This window comes from Sturnira hondurensis, unplaced genomic scaffold, assembly GCF_014824575.4.
Source record: "Sturnira hondurensis isolate 20B ecotype Veracruz unplaced genomic scaffold, ASM1482457v3 Scaffold0008196, whole genome shotgun sequence".
NCBI classification, from domain to species: Eukaryota; Metazoa; Chordata; class Mammalia; order Chiroptera; family Phyllostomidae; genus Sturnira; species Sturnira hondurensis.
The window spans coordinates 17,598,346-17,610,851 of record NW_028080827.1 but is presented as its reverse complement, the minus strand read 5'-3'; the positions used below and the strand labels follow the sequence as shown (position 1 = coordinate 17,610,851).

The following is a 12,506-nucleotide window of genomic DNA, read 5'->3' as shown; positions in this document are numbered from 1 at the left end:
TCAGCACCCAGCCCAGCACCAGGAATGGGGTGGGCTGAGAGCAGAGAGCAAATGCATAGAGGAATGAGTGCAGAGAGCCTGAGGGGGCGCCATGAGCCTGCCTGAGTATGCTGCCCTGATGATGGGGGTGTCCCACTACCTGGGGGACCCCTTGACTTCTGTTCTTTCTCCCTAGTTGCCTACTCGTATGGATTTCCTACTCTCTCCCCTGATCTCCAGAAGGAAGGCTGGAGGTGAGTCTGTCAGGGGGCGAGTTGGAGGAAGTCATTCAGGAAAAGGAAACTGCACAGTACACACACACAGAGGTGTGGAGGATGGGGTTCCGGGGCCCTCTTTATTACAGACTTTAAAGCAGGAGATGGGCGCTGGGGGAGGGAGGCCGACCTCTGGGGGCTCAGCGCGGGGTCCCACTTCCCGCAGGCCCCCATAGCTTTCTCTTGCCTCACAGTCGCCTCCTCAGCACCCGCTGTGGTCTGCCTGGAGGGTAGTGATCAGTTTGCGAGTCCATCTCCCCTTAGAAAAAAGTGGGTCCCTTGGTAGCAAGAAATTTGGCCTAGCCGTATTTGTGTCCCCACAGCACTCAGCATGATGACTTTAGAGAGAGGACACTTCATAAAATGTTTGATAAATGAAAGCACACACCACAGAGCCAGGTCCCTTGGGAGGCAAGGGATGGCCTCTCCAATCTTTCTACAGAGGCAGGCAGTAGCCAGGCTGGACCCAGAACCCTGGGGCTGCCCCTTGGGCTTCCTGGAGTTGTTCACCTTCACCCTACCCTCTGAGGGTGACCAGGCGAGGGTGTGGCAAGGCAGGACCTCCTCCTTTCTGAGGTCCTGGCATAGTTTGCCCACCCCCACGGGGTCAATGATTATGCTCTAACCCCCAATCTCAGAGCAGCCAGGTCCTCTCCCCAAGCACCATACGCCGTGGGCCACTAGGTGGTGCCAAGGGGTCAGTCAGTCCTTTCCCAGAGACCTGGCAGGTCCTTTGTCTCTCAGTCTGTGTCTGGTTGGGGCCCAGGGACACCTCAGGAGCTGGGAGCCCAATAAGTGTAAGGAGGGGGAGGCCCCTTTGTTGAAGGGCTTGCACTTGGTACCTGCTGAGGTTTGTGTCCATCAGCCCTCTTGTTTTTCACAGTGAGAAGGCAGTGGGGCACCATCCCCGGTGCGGGGAGCGCAAACTAACCTCCTGAGAGGTTAGGTGACTTGGCCAAGGCTACACTGCCTGAGTCCCTGGATCCTGGGATTTTTGCAAAGTCAGCCGAGGGCCCTGAAGTTCGGTACTGGCTTCACCCTTTCCCAGGTGACCTTGAATATGCTGCCTAAATCCTCAGCCCCAGTTCCATCATTAGTGAAATGGGGCTAACAGCAAATCCAGTTAGGACTGGTAAAGAGCTGGGGGTGGGGCCAGGCTCGAGGTAAACCCTCCTAGTTAACTCCTATTGACCTTTGTTACTCTTACCCCAAGTGGACGCCCTGCACCCGTCCTCCTCACCCCTACCCTTTCCCTACTTCCTGAGTGGCCTGGAGAATAACAAAGAGAATTACCCGGAACCCAGAGTAGGTGATCACTTCCTTGCAGTCTTCCCAAAGACACGGGCTGTGCCCACCCACTACGGGAAGAGGGGAAGCTTGTCCCCTCTCCATCTTCCAACAAAGACGAGGACTCAGCCCTGGTCCGTGTGTGCATTTGTTGTAACTGCCCCTCTTTTTCCCTCTGTCTACCTTCTCGCCAGAGTGTGTATGAGGGACACTGTCAGGTGTAGTTCATGGAGGAGACGGAAGCTCACAGTGGGCAGCTCAGGGCCTCAAGGCTCTAAACGGCTAGGCCAGGACGGGTACCAGTGTGTCTGAGACCTCCCCTCGGTGTTCAGGGCCATCGCAAAAGGAGCACGCCTAGGAGGCCTCCTGGCCCGGCCTTGTCCCAGAAACCTTGCTCTCAAGACTTCATTTCTCGGGATTCCAAGAGCATCACCTGCTGAGACAGAACCTGCTGGGAAGGAGGCCCTGAATAGAGGAGTGACCCCCAGGTGTCAGACAAGCCCTGCGGGGATGGGGAGGGAAGGCAGTGTCTCTGCCCGCTGGCCCACCTCCCCCTCCTCAGCCCCTTACCCCCGGCTCCAGCTCCCTCCTCAGCCTCACAGCCTCCTGGCAGATGCTTCCCCCAGGGCTGTCCCTCAGGCCCCTCCCCCCACTGGTGTTGGGTTTGGTAAGCAGAGCCCCAGGTTACCTGGGAAGGAGAGCGTCCAGTTACAAGCTAGGGCTGGGGCAACCTGGGGGCAGGAGCCAAAGGCCTGGGAACTGCTGGTGGGGACAGGTGGCAGGAGACTCCGAGACACCCCGACCTGCAGAAGTCCCCACCCCTGCTACAGGAGGCCCTGTCTCCTGGGTTCCTTGCCTCTCTGAGCACCTCCCTGCTCCTGGGGCCTGGGGTGGAAAGCCCACAGCACCCAGCATCACATGCCGCCTGGTACCTAGTGCATGCCAGGTCCCTGAGCTGGGCCTCAGTTTCCTCACTCTCAGGATGGGGGTAGGGTGGGAGCAAGCTCTGCCTGACCCTCTGCCGGCAGGGCGGGTCCTGGGACTGTGCTTAGTAAACTGGAGGACTGCACGCAGCCTGGTGAGGCTGCTCCCTCCTTCAGCCCCGCTCCTTCCCCTCCACCACTCAGGGTGGCCTCCCCCTCCCCCACCCTGGGCCCTGGCACAGCACTCCATGCCTATTTAAGGCAAATCTCCTGATCTCTTTTTAAATAACATTCTCTCCTTGTTGTGGAGAAGACAAGCAGGGCTCAGGGAAAGGGGAGGAGAGCCCCAGGGATCACATCAGAGGGGGAAGGGGAGATGTGGGGGTAAGGAGGCATGGCTCCCCTCCTCCCACAGTGAGGCTGGGGAAAGTCTTGGCCCTCCGCATTCCCCAGAGCCCCATTTTGGTCCCCTCCATGCACCGGCCCTGGATTGGTTCAAACCTCTTTAGAGGGGCTGGGGCAGCCCCTTGCAACTGTGGGGGTGGAGGATGGGGAGTAATGCTAGTCAGGGCCCCTTGGGGTATATGCTTGGGGGAAGAGGCAGCGGTCAGTGAGGGGCCAGGGAGGGTCTGGGGTCGGACTGAAATCTGATCTCACAGCTGCCCAGCATGAAGGAGGAAATGCAACTGCTCTTTGGTTCTAGAATCCAAGGCTCAGAGTGGCCAAGAGACCTGCCCAAGGCCGCACAGTTAGTGAGTGGAAGGGTCTGCAATCCAGGCCTGCTGGCTCCAAATTAATTCTTCCCCCGCTGTCTACCAGGCCTCCTTGAGCCTGAGGTTGAATGTGACACCGACAGTGACTCTCGCCAGGGACCAGCCTTCAAAGCCTCCTGCACACACCCTCCCTCTGCCTATTGCACCTCTCAGGTGGGGCCCTGGCTCCTTCCCTTCGGCCTCCCTCATCTTTTCTTCAGACCCGGCACACCTTTTCTTCCCCTTCTCCTCCATTCCAAGCACACCCCAACAGCCCTTGGGTCATGCACTCAGAAACTTTGACCCGATAGGTGGCCTGTCCCACGCCCCTCCAAAGGACCCAGGCCAGGCACCTTCCCTTGGCAGGAGCCCAGCTCAGTGAGGCCCAAGGCCCTCCCTCTCCTGCTTGCTTCTCTCCCCTCTCCCTAGTCTGTCCCCAGGTGTCTGCCTCCCCTGCCTCCCCCCTCAGACTGACTAATCCCCCCGTGGTCCTCACATGACTGAGGCATGACCGAGGTGCCCTCTCTGGGGTCAGAAGGAGAGGGTCAGGGCTCCTTTACAGATCATGTCGCCTCCTCCTAACGGCACCACTCACTCCTCAGGCGTGTGAGCCAAAAACTCTCCCCACTCTCCTGCCCCCATCAGTGTCAGGCTGGACTAGGGGTAGGGAACAGGGTGGGGAAGAAGGCTCAGCCTCATCTTCCTACAAGCACTTACATCAGAAAGGGGCCACATCAGTCAGCTGGTCCAAAGGCCTCATTTCACAATGAGAAAACTGGAGTCCAGGGAAGGGGAAGGGCGGCTGGAAGTCCTATGATGAGACCGAAGCCAGGCTGGGTCTCACTGGGACCCCTGATAACCCCAGGTGTGGACTTGATCCCTAGAGGAGGAGGGTCTTTGATGGGGGAGATTCAGCTCCTTGTTCAATGGAGGTATCCTTGAGCTTCCCAGGGTCTTTCTAGCTTGGCTTTACCATTAACCCATTGAGTGCCCTTGAGCGAGCCCCTTTTCCTCCTTGGCCTCAGGCTTTTTGTGTAAAACAAGCAGGTTGGGTAGATGATCTTTGAGATCCCTGCCAGATCAGACCTCCTGCACCTCCCACCAGCCCAGCCTACTCCCCAGGGGCCCCTGTCTCCTGGCTCTTACCTTGGCTGGCCCAGGCCTGCCTCACAGCTCGCAAAGACTGCTCAACAGCCCCTGCCCTGTTGCTAGCCTCCTCCACTCTCTTTCTCTCTGATGAGCCCTTCACACATTGTTCAGGTAACCCGAGGCTTGGGAACCTCCCAGGGCCTCCTCCAGAATAATCCACCTCATCACCAGGCATTCGGCACATCTCACCTGCAGTCTTGGATGCCGGGCCCAGTTTCCTTACCTGCCGGGCACACTAACCACCCCTCACTTGGGGGAGTGTTGTGTGGACATGTAGCAGTGCACACCAAAGAGGCACGGGAGAGGCTGGAGAGCCTACCCGGCACTCCTGGCGTCTCTGTGCTAGAAAGGCTACCCATCCCACCCTCACTCTCCCTCATTCGAGTTGGCGAGGTCCTCCAAAGCCAGTTCAAGTCCCACTGCCTCTGAGGGAGGCCACCCTCTGGGGCCCATCAGAGGTGACCTCGCCTGGCGGAGCCCCCACAAGGCTGGATTCCACTTGCCCTCCTGCTCTCCCCTGTCTGCACCACCACCCTGTGCAGAACCTATAGCATGGGGGTCTCCTAGAGAACCAGCCAGCCAGGTACTTGCTGAGGGGAAGCCTGGGTCTCTGGGCTCCAGCCCACTCCCCCTCTCTTCCCCCAGGGCTGTGGTTTTGACATGGATTATCTTTGACCCTCAGAGACATCCTTAGCTCTAACTTCAAAAAAAAAAAAAAAAAAGCTCATAGCTGGGCCTTGGAGCAGACTCCCAGCTGGAGGTTTTAGACCCTGTGTTGCTGAGTTCAGATGACTAACCAAATCGACACTCAGGAAGCTTCCCCAGAGGCCCAGAAAGTGATAGCTGGTAGAAAATGCACTTTATTAGAAGAGACTGTTAAGGGAAGAGAAGCCAGACCTAGGAGCTTAGAGACTGCGCACCCTGGGGTCTGAACGCTGCTTCAACCACTTACTACCTGTAGGGCCCTGGGCAGGTTACCTAATGTCTTCGAGCCTCAGTTTTCTCCTCAGTAAAGAAGAGATAATAATATCTATCTCACCCTGTAACAAGAGAATTAGCTGATGCATGCTTAGCTCATGGGCTGGTACCCCATAAATGCTCAGGATGTGCTAGCTGTAAGCCTTACTAAAGACAGATGGGTCAAGGCTCCCAGCTGAGGGTGGGGAGGAGGCCCGTCGAGAAGCAGGGAGGCACCAAAGCACAGGTTGCTTAGCCAGAGGGAGGCAGCAGGTTAGTAGCTAGAAGAAAACATCAAGTCCCAGGCCTGGTGCTAAGCAGTCTACATACATTTTCTCATTTAAACCTCAGTATCTTCCTCAGTCAAAAATAGGGGTTTGCAACAGAAGCTTCCTAAAGCCTTTCCCACTCAGTGAGTACTTGCAGAAAGTTTTCGGTTTACAAGGTATTTTTCACTTTATAGAGTCAACCTGTAATTCTGCAAGTCTCGTAATAGTTGTAGTGCTCACACAAGTAGATCTGGGACCAGAACCAGGACGATGGCTCCATCTTGCCCTGGAACCTGCTGAGTTCTCACCCATCCCTCCCTCAGCCAGTTCTGAGAGGGATGGGTGAGGCCTGAAGCTCCACCAAGGGCCCAGGGAGGGGCATGGCGCTTGCAGACGACGTCATGGAAGCGTGGCTCTGCCTCCAGCATCCGGTTCCGTCAGGCTCTGCCGAGGCCCAGAGGTTTGGGTCTGGATCTCATCAACCCCACCTGTCAGTCCTCCACGGCCAGCTCGCTTGGCCTTTGGTTATCACTAAGGAGATTATGGCTTCAGTCCAGGGGCCCAGAATCCCATCCCTGCTAGCAACCTTAGGGCAGGGAGCTGTGTTCCCATCAGCCAAACATCCCCAGTTTAACTGAGCTGTTATGTGACGGGTACCATGAAATATGCAAAGACCTCACTATTCATAAATATTTATTGAACACCTACAGTGTGCCTGGCCCTGAGCCGGCTCTGGGGAATCAGACAAAATTCCTGCCCACACTCTAGTAAAACAAGCCATAAAAGAAAGCTAAGTGTGATGGGAAGTAGAAGAGAGCAATTCACTTTACTCAGGAATCAGAGAAGGCTGTGGGGCTGAGAGAGGGAAGTGCAGCTGGCACAAGCGTTGCAGACAGAGGAAAGGGCCCACGAGAGGCCCTGAGACAGGAACATGTGGAGTACTTAGCGAGCCCAGGACCAGGGTGAGGTGGGCACTCAGCAAGCTCTCCCTTAGTAAATGCTAGCTGATCCAACTGACAAATGGTCATGAGGATTCCTGCTTCCAGCCAGATGGAGTAACAGGGACTGGATTTACTTTCCCACCCAAGACAACCATAATACCCAACAAAATACATGCAACAATGGTTCTCAAGACATTGAATGCCAGACAATGAAAAACAGTGACTCCTGAGCCCTGGCTTGTGTGGCTCTGTGGCCTGGCTTGTGTGGCTCTGTGGATTGAGTGGTGGCCTGAGAACCAAAGGGTCACCGGTTCGATTCCCAGTCAGGGCACATACCTGGATTGCAGGCCAGATTTCCAGTAAGTAGGGGGTGTGCGAGAGGCAACCACACACTGATGTTTCTCTCCCTCTTTCTCCTTCCCTTCCCCTCTCTGAAAAGAAATTTTAAAAAAATATGCAAAATAAAACACAGAGAAAAAAAGCTTAAAAATAATAATAATATGGCATCAGTGAGCTGTGAGATAACTTCAAGTGACCTAATATATGTAATTAGAATCTCCCCAGGAGTCAAAAGGACAGGAAAAGTTCTTTGGAGAAAAAAATAACAAAAATCTCCAAATTCGATGAAAACTATAAATCCACAGATGTCAGACACTTCATAAACCCCAAGCACAATAAACATAAAGAAACTGTACTAAGCTCTCTAATCCTCCCTGTTCAACAGAAGCCACAGCCACGTCCGAAACATGATGGTGCAGGGCGGAGTAAACGGGTTCGGCCATACTGGGTACCTGGTCACTAGCCCAGTGGCTGTTGTTGCCATTGATGACCTCTTCACTGGCCTTAACTACACGGTCTACGGGTTCTAGCCACTCATACTCATGATCTACATGAGTATGATTCTACTCATGGCAAGTTCAAAGGCACAGTCAAGGCTGAGGACATGGAGTTTTTCAGCAATGGAAAGTCCATCTCCATCTTCCAGAAGTGAGATTTCCCAACATAAATGGGGTGATGCTGGTGCTGAATATGCTGTGGAATCCACTGGTGTCTTCACCACCTTGGAGGAGGCTGGGGTTCACTTGAAGCAGGGAGCCAAGAAGGCCATCATCTCTGCCCCTTCTGTGGGTATCCCCATGTTTGTGATGAGTGTGAATCATGGCAAGTATGACAACTCCATGAAGGTTGCCAGCAATGCCTCCTGCACCACCAACTGCTTGGCCCCCCTGGCCTAGGTCATCCATGACAACTCTGGCTTGGTGGAGGGACTCATGACCACAGTCCGTGCCATCACTGCCACCCAGAAGACTGTGGGTGGCGCCTCAGGGAAGCAGTGGCATGGTGGTCAAGCAGTTGCCCAAAACATCATCCCTGCTCCTAGTGGTGCTGCCAAGGCTGAGGTCAAGGCCATCCCTGAGCAGAATGAGAGCTCATTAGCATATCCCTTCCTCCTAATGTATTAGTTGCAGATCTGACCTACCATTTGGAAAGAGGTTCAAAATATGATGACAACAAGAAGCTGGTAGAAGAGGCATCAGAGGACGCCTAAGAGGCATCCTGGGCTACACTACAGACTAGGTTGTCTCCTGTGACTTTAACGAAGACCCCCATTCTCCACCTTCAGTGCTGGGGTTTATATTGCCTTCAACAACTACTGTGTGAAGCTCACTCCCTGATATGACATTGGATTTGACTATAGCAACAGGGTGATGGATCTTACGACCTCTATATGGCCTCTAAACAGTAAGAGTCTCCTGGACCACCAGCTGTACCAAAAACACAAGAGAAAAAGAGAGGCCCGTAGCTGCTGGGGAGTCCTTGCCCCATCTCAATCTCCAAATATACTGAGAATCTCTCATCCTGAACACAATTTCCATCCCAGACCTCCTGAAGAAGGAGAGGGGTTTAGCATGTACCATCAATGAAGTACACTACCCAGCCAAAAAAAGGGGGGAGGGAAAGAGACAATACCAAGATATATCATAAGCTGCTTTTAAAAAGTGATAAGAAGAAGCCCTGGCTGGTGTGGCCTAGTGGATTGAGCACCAGCCTGCGATCAAAGGTCGCTGGTTCGATTTCCAGTCAGGGCATATGCCTGGGTTGTGGGCCAGGTCTCCAGATGGGGGTGTGTGAGAGGCAACCAATGGATGTTTCTCTCCCTCTCTTTCTCCATTCCTGCCCCTCTCTCTAAAACAAATAAATAAAATCTTTAAAAAATAAAAAGTGATAAAAATAATAATTTAAAAGCAGCCAATGAAAAAGGACATATTGCATACAAAGGAAAATAAGGACAGGACTTCCGGCCAAGATGGAGGCATAGGTGGAAACATTGTACCTCCTCACTCAACCAAGTTTAAAGACAACAAAGTTTTAGTAATAAAAATGCAACCAAAACACAGAAAATTGAACTGTATGGAAGTCCGAAAACAACAAACCATTCAGCCAGACCGGTAAGAGGGGTGGAGTCAGTGGCTGGCGGAGCAGGGTTGCGGCAGGAAAAAGTGGCTGGACCGACCCTAGCAGGCAGGCGGTGGTTGGTAGATCCCAGGCATGGGGTGGCAACAGGTGGACCCAGTGGGGACCCAAGGTGGCTGGCTGACTGTGATTACACATTCACACTCAATAAACCAGGCAAAGGAGCGAGCAGTGAGACAGACTGCACGGGCTAGGGCCCCAGCGTTGGGAATTAAAGCCTAAAAGCACCAATTGGAAAAACTTTTGGGGTTGAGGTGCCAGGAGAAGCTCCCAGGCTCACAGAGAGTTTGTTGGAGAGACCCATAGGGTCCTAAAGGATGCACAAGCCCACACATCCAGGAGCCCCGGCACCAGGGGAGCCTGGTTTGCTTGTTGGAAGCAGCAGAGGGACTGAAAAGAGAGAGCGGAACAAACGCCATTGCCCCTCTCTGACCCTGCCCCCACATACAGCGTCATAACCCAGTGACTGGGTCACCCCGCCCTGGTGAACACCTAAGGCTCCACCCCTCATACGTAACAGGCGCGAACAGACCAAAATATTATGGCTCAAGAAAAACAGCTCAAAGCCTCAGAGCCAATACTTCTAAGTGACCAAGAGATAGCCAACCTATCAGATGCACAGTTCAAAATACTGGTGATCAGGATGCTCACAGAACTAGTTGATTTTAGTCACAAATTAGAAGAACATATGAAGGCTAAACTAATTGAAATGAAGGGAGATGCACAGGAAACCAATAGTGATGAAGAGGAAACTGGGCCTCAAATCGATGGAGTGGACCAGAAGGAAGAACAAAACATCCCACCAGAAAAGAATGAAGAAACAAGAATTTTTAAAAATGAGGAGAAGCTTAGGAACCTCCAGGACATCTTTAAACGTTCCAACATCCGGATTATAGGGGTACCAGAAGGGGGAAAGAAACAGCCACGAGTGGAAAACATATTTGAACAAATAATAAAGGAGAACTTCCCCCATCTGGCAAAGGAAATAGACTTCCAGGAAATCCAGGAAGTTCAGAGAGTCCCAAACAAGTTGGACCCAAGAAGGAACACACTAAGGCACATCATAATTACATTAGCCAAGATTAAAATGAAGGAGAGAATCCTAGAAGCAGCAAGGGATAAGGGGACAGTCACCTACAAAGGAGTACCCATCAGACTGTCAGCGGATTTCTCAAAAGAGACCTTACAGGCAAGAAGGGGCTGGAAAGAAGTATTCCAAGTCATGAAATCCAAAGACCTACAGCCAAGATTGCTTTATCCAGCAAAACTTTCATTTAGAATGGAAGGACAGATAAAGTGCTTCTCAGATAAGGTCAAGTTCAAGGAGTTCATCATCACCAAGCCCTTATTATATGAAATGCTAAAGGGACTTATATAAGAAAAAGAAGATGAAAAATATGAACAGTGAAAGGACAGCAAACTCACAGTTATTAACAACCACACCTAAAACAAAAGCAAACCAAGAGGACAGCTAGATCAGGAGTGGAACCATAGAAATGAAGATCACATGAAGGGTTAGCAACAGGGGAGTGGGAGGAGGAGAAGGGGGGAGAAGGTACAGAAAATAAGTAGCATAGACAATAGGTAGAAAATAGATAGGGGGAGGGCAAGAATAGTGGGGGAAATATAAAATCTAAAGAACTTGAGACACATGGTCATAAACTAAAGGGGGGAATGGTGGGGGAGGGGGTGTGCAGGGTGGAGGGGAATAAAGGGGGGAAATAGAACAACTGTAATGGCATAATCAATAAAATATATTTAAAATATGAACAGTGAAAGGACAGCAAACTCACAGTTATTAACAACCACAACTAAAACAAAAGCAAACCAAGAGGACAGCTGAATCAGGAGCAGAACCATAGAAATGGAGATCACATGAAGGGTTAGCAACAGGGGAGTGGGAGGAGGAGAGAAGGGGGAAAGGTACAGAGAATAAATAGCATAGACGGTAGGTAGAAAACAGAAAGGGGGGAGGGCAAGAATAGTAGGGGAATATAGAATCTAAAGAACCTGAGACACATGGACATAAACTAAAGGGGGGATGGTTGGGGAGGGGTGTGCAGGGTGGAGAGGAATGAATGGAGGTAAATGGGACAACTGTAATGGTATAATCAATAAAATATATTAAAAAGAAAATAAGGACAGCAGATTTTTTCTTCAAAACAATGCAAGTGAGAAGTGGAGCCATGTTTGTAAAATACAGAAAGAAAAAATAAATATCAACCTAAGGAAAAACATCTTTCAAAATAAAAACATGAAATAAGTGAAAATAGAAACACAACATACCAAAACTTATGAGAGGCGGCCAGCTCAGTGCTGAAAGGGAAATTCAAAGCTGTAAACGCCTACCTTATAAAGGAAGGAAGATCTCAAATCAATAACCTGAACTTTCACCTTAACACACAGGAAAAGGAAGAGTAAACTAACTCTAAGGCAAGCAGAGGTAAGATAATAATAAAGATTGGAATGTACTTCAATGAAGTAAAGAACAGAAAAATAAAGGAAAAAAACAAATGGAAAGCTGGTTCTTTGAAAAGATCAACAAACTGGACAAACCTTTAGTTATATTGACCAAGAAAACTCAGATTACTAGAATCAGAAATGACTACTAAATTACTCAAATTTCTAGAATCAGAACATTACTACTAAACGTACAGAAAGAGCCCTGGCTGGTGTGGCTCAGTGGATTGAGCGCAGACCTGCGAACCACACGATCACGGTTCGAGTCCCAGTCAGGGCACATGCCTGGGTTGCAGGCCAGTTCCTGGTTCCCAGCAGGGGACGCATGAGAGGCACCCATACATTGATATTTCTCTCCCTCTCTCCTTCCCTTCCCCTCTAAAGATAAATAAATAAAATCTTTTTAAAAAAAACCCAAAAAACAAAATAAACGTACAGAAAGAAAAATAATTATAAAGGAACCCTATGAACAACTGTATGCCAATAAATTAGACAACTTACATGAAGTGGATGAATTCCTAGAAAGCAACAAACTATCAAAACTGACTCATGAAGAAAGAGACAATTGTATAGACCAAAATAAATAAAGAGATTGATTAAAAAAAATTACCCACCAACTGAGATGGCTTCATTGATGAATTCTAACAAATGTTTAAAGAATAATTTAAAGAATTAATATAAATTCATTACAAATTCTACTAGAAAATAGAAAAGGAGGCAATACTTCTCAAATTATTCTATCAGGTCAGAAATAACTTGACACCGAACCAAAAAATACATCATAAGGAAACTACAGACCAATATCTCTTATGAATATAGACACAAAAATCCTCAACAAAATACTAGCAAAAGAATCCAGCAACATATAAACAGAACTGCACCATGAACAAGTAGAATTTATACTAGGAATGAAAGGTTGGTTTAACATCCAAAAATTAATTAATGTTATATATATATATATATATATATTAACAAATAACAGAAAGCACGTGGTATCTCAACATATGAGGGAAAAAAGCCTTTGCCAAATCCAAAACTC

The 12,506-nt window shown here is 50.2% G+C and overlaps 1 pseudogene; it reads left to right on the top strand.

Annotated features, from left to right (window-relative positions):
- Positions 1–7,281: 7,281 nt before the first annotated feature.
- On the top strand, positions 7,282–8,279 carry LOC118992525 (glyceraldehyde-3-phosphate dehydrogenase-like; annotated as a pseudogene).
- Positions 8,280–12,506: the final 4,227 nt, after the last annotated feature.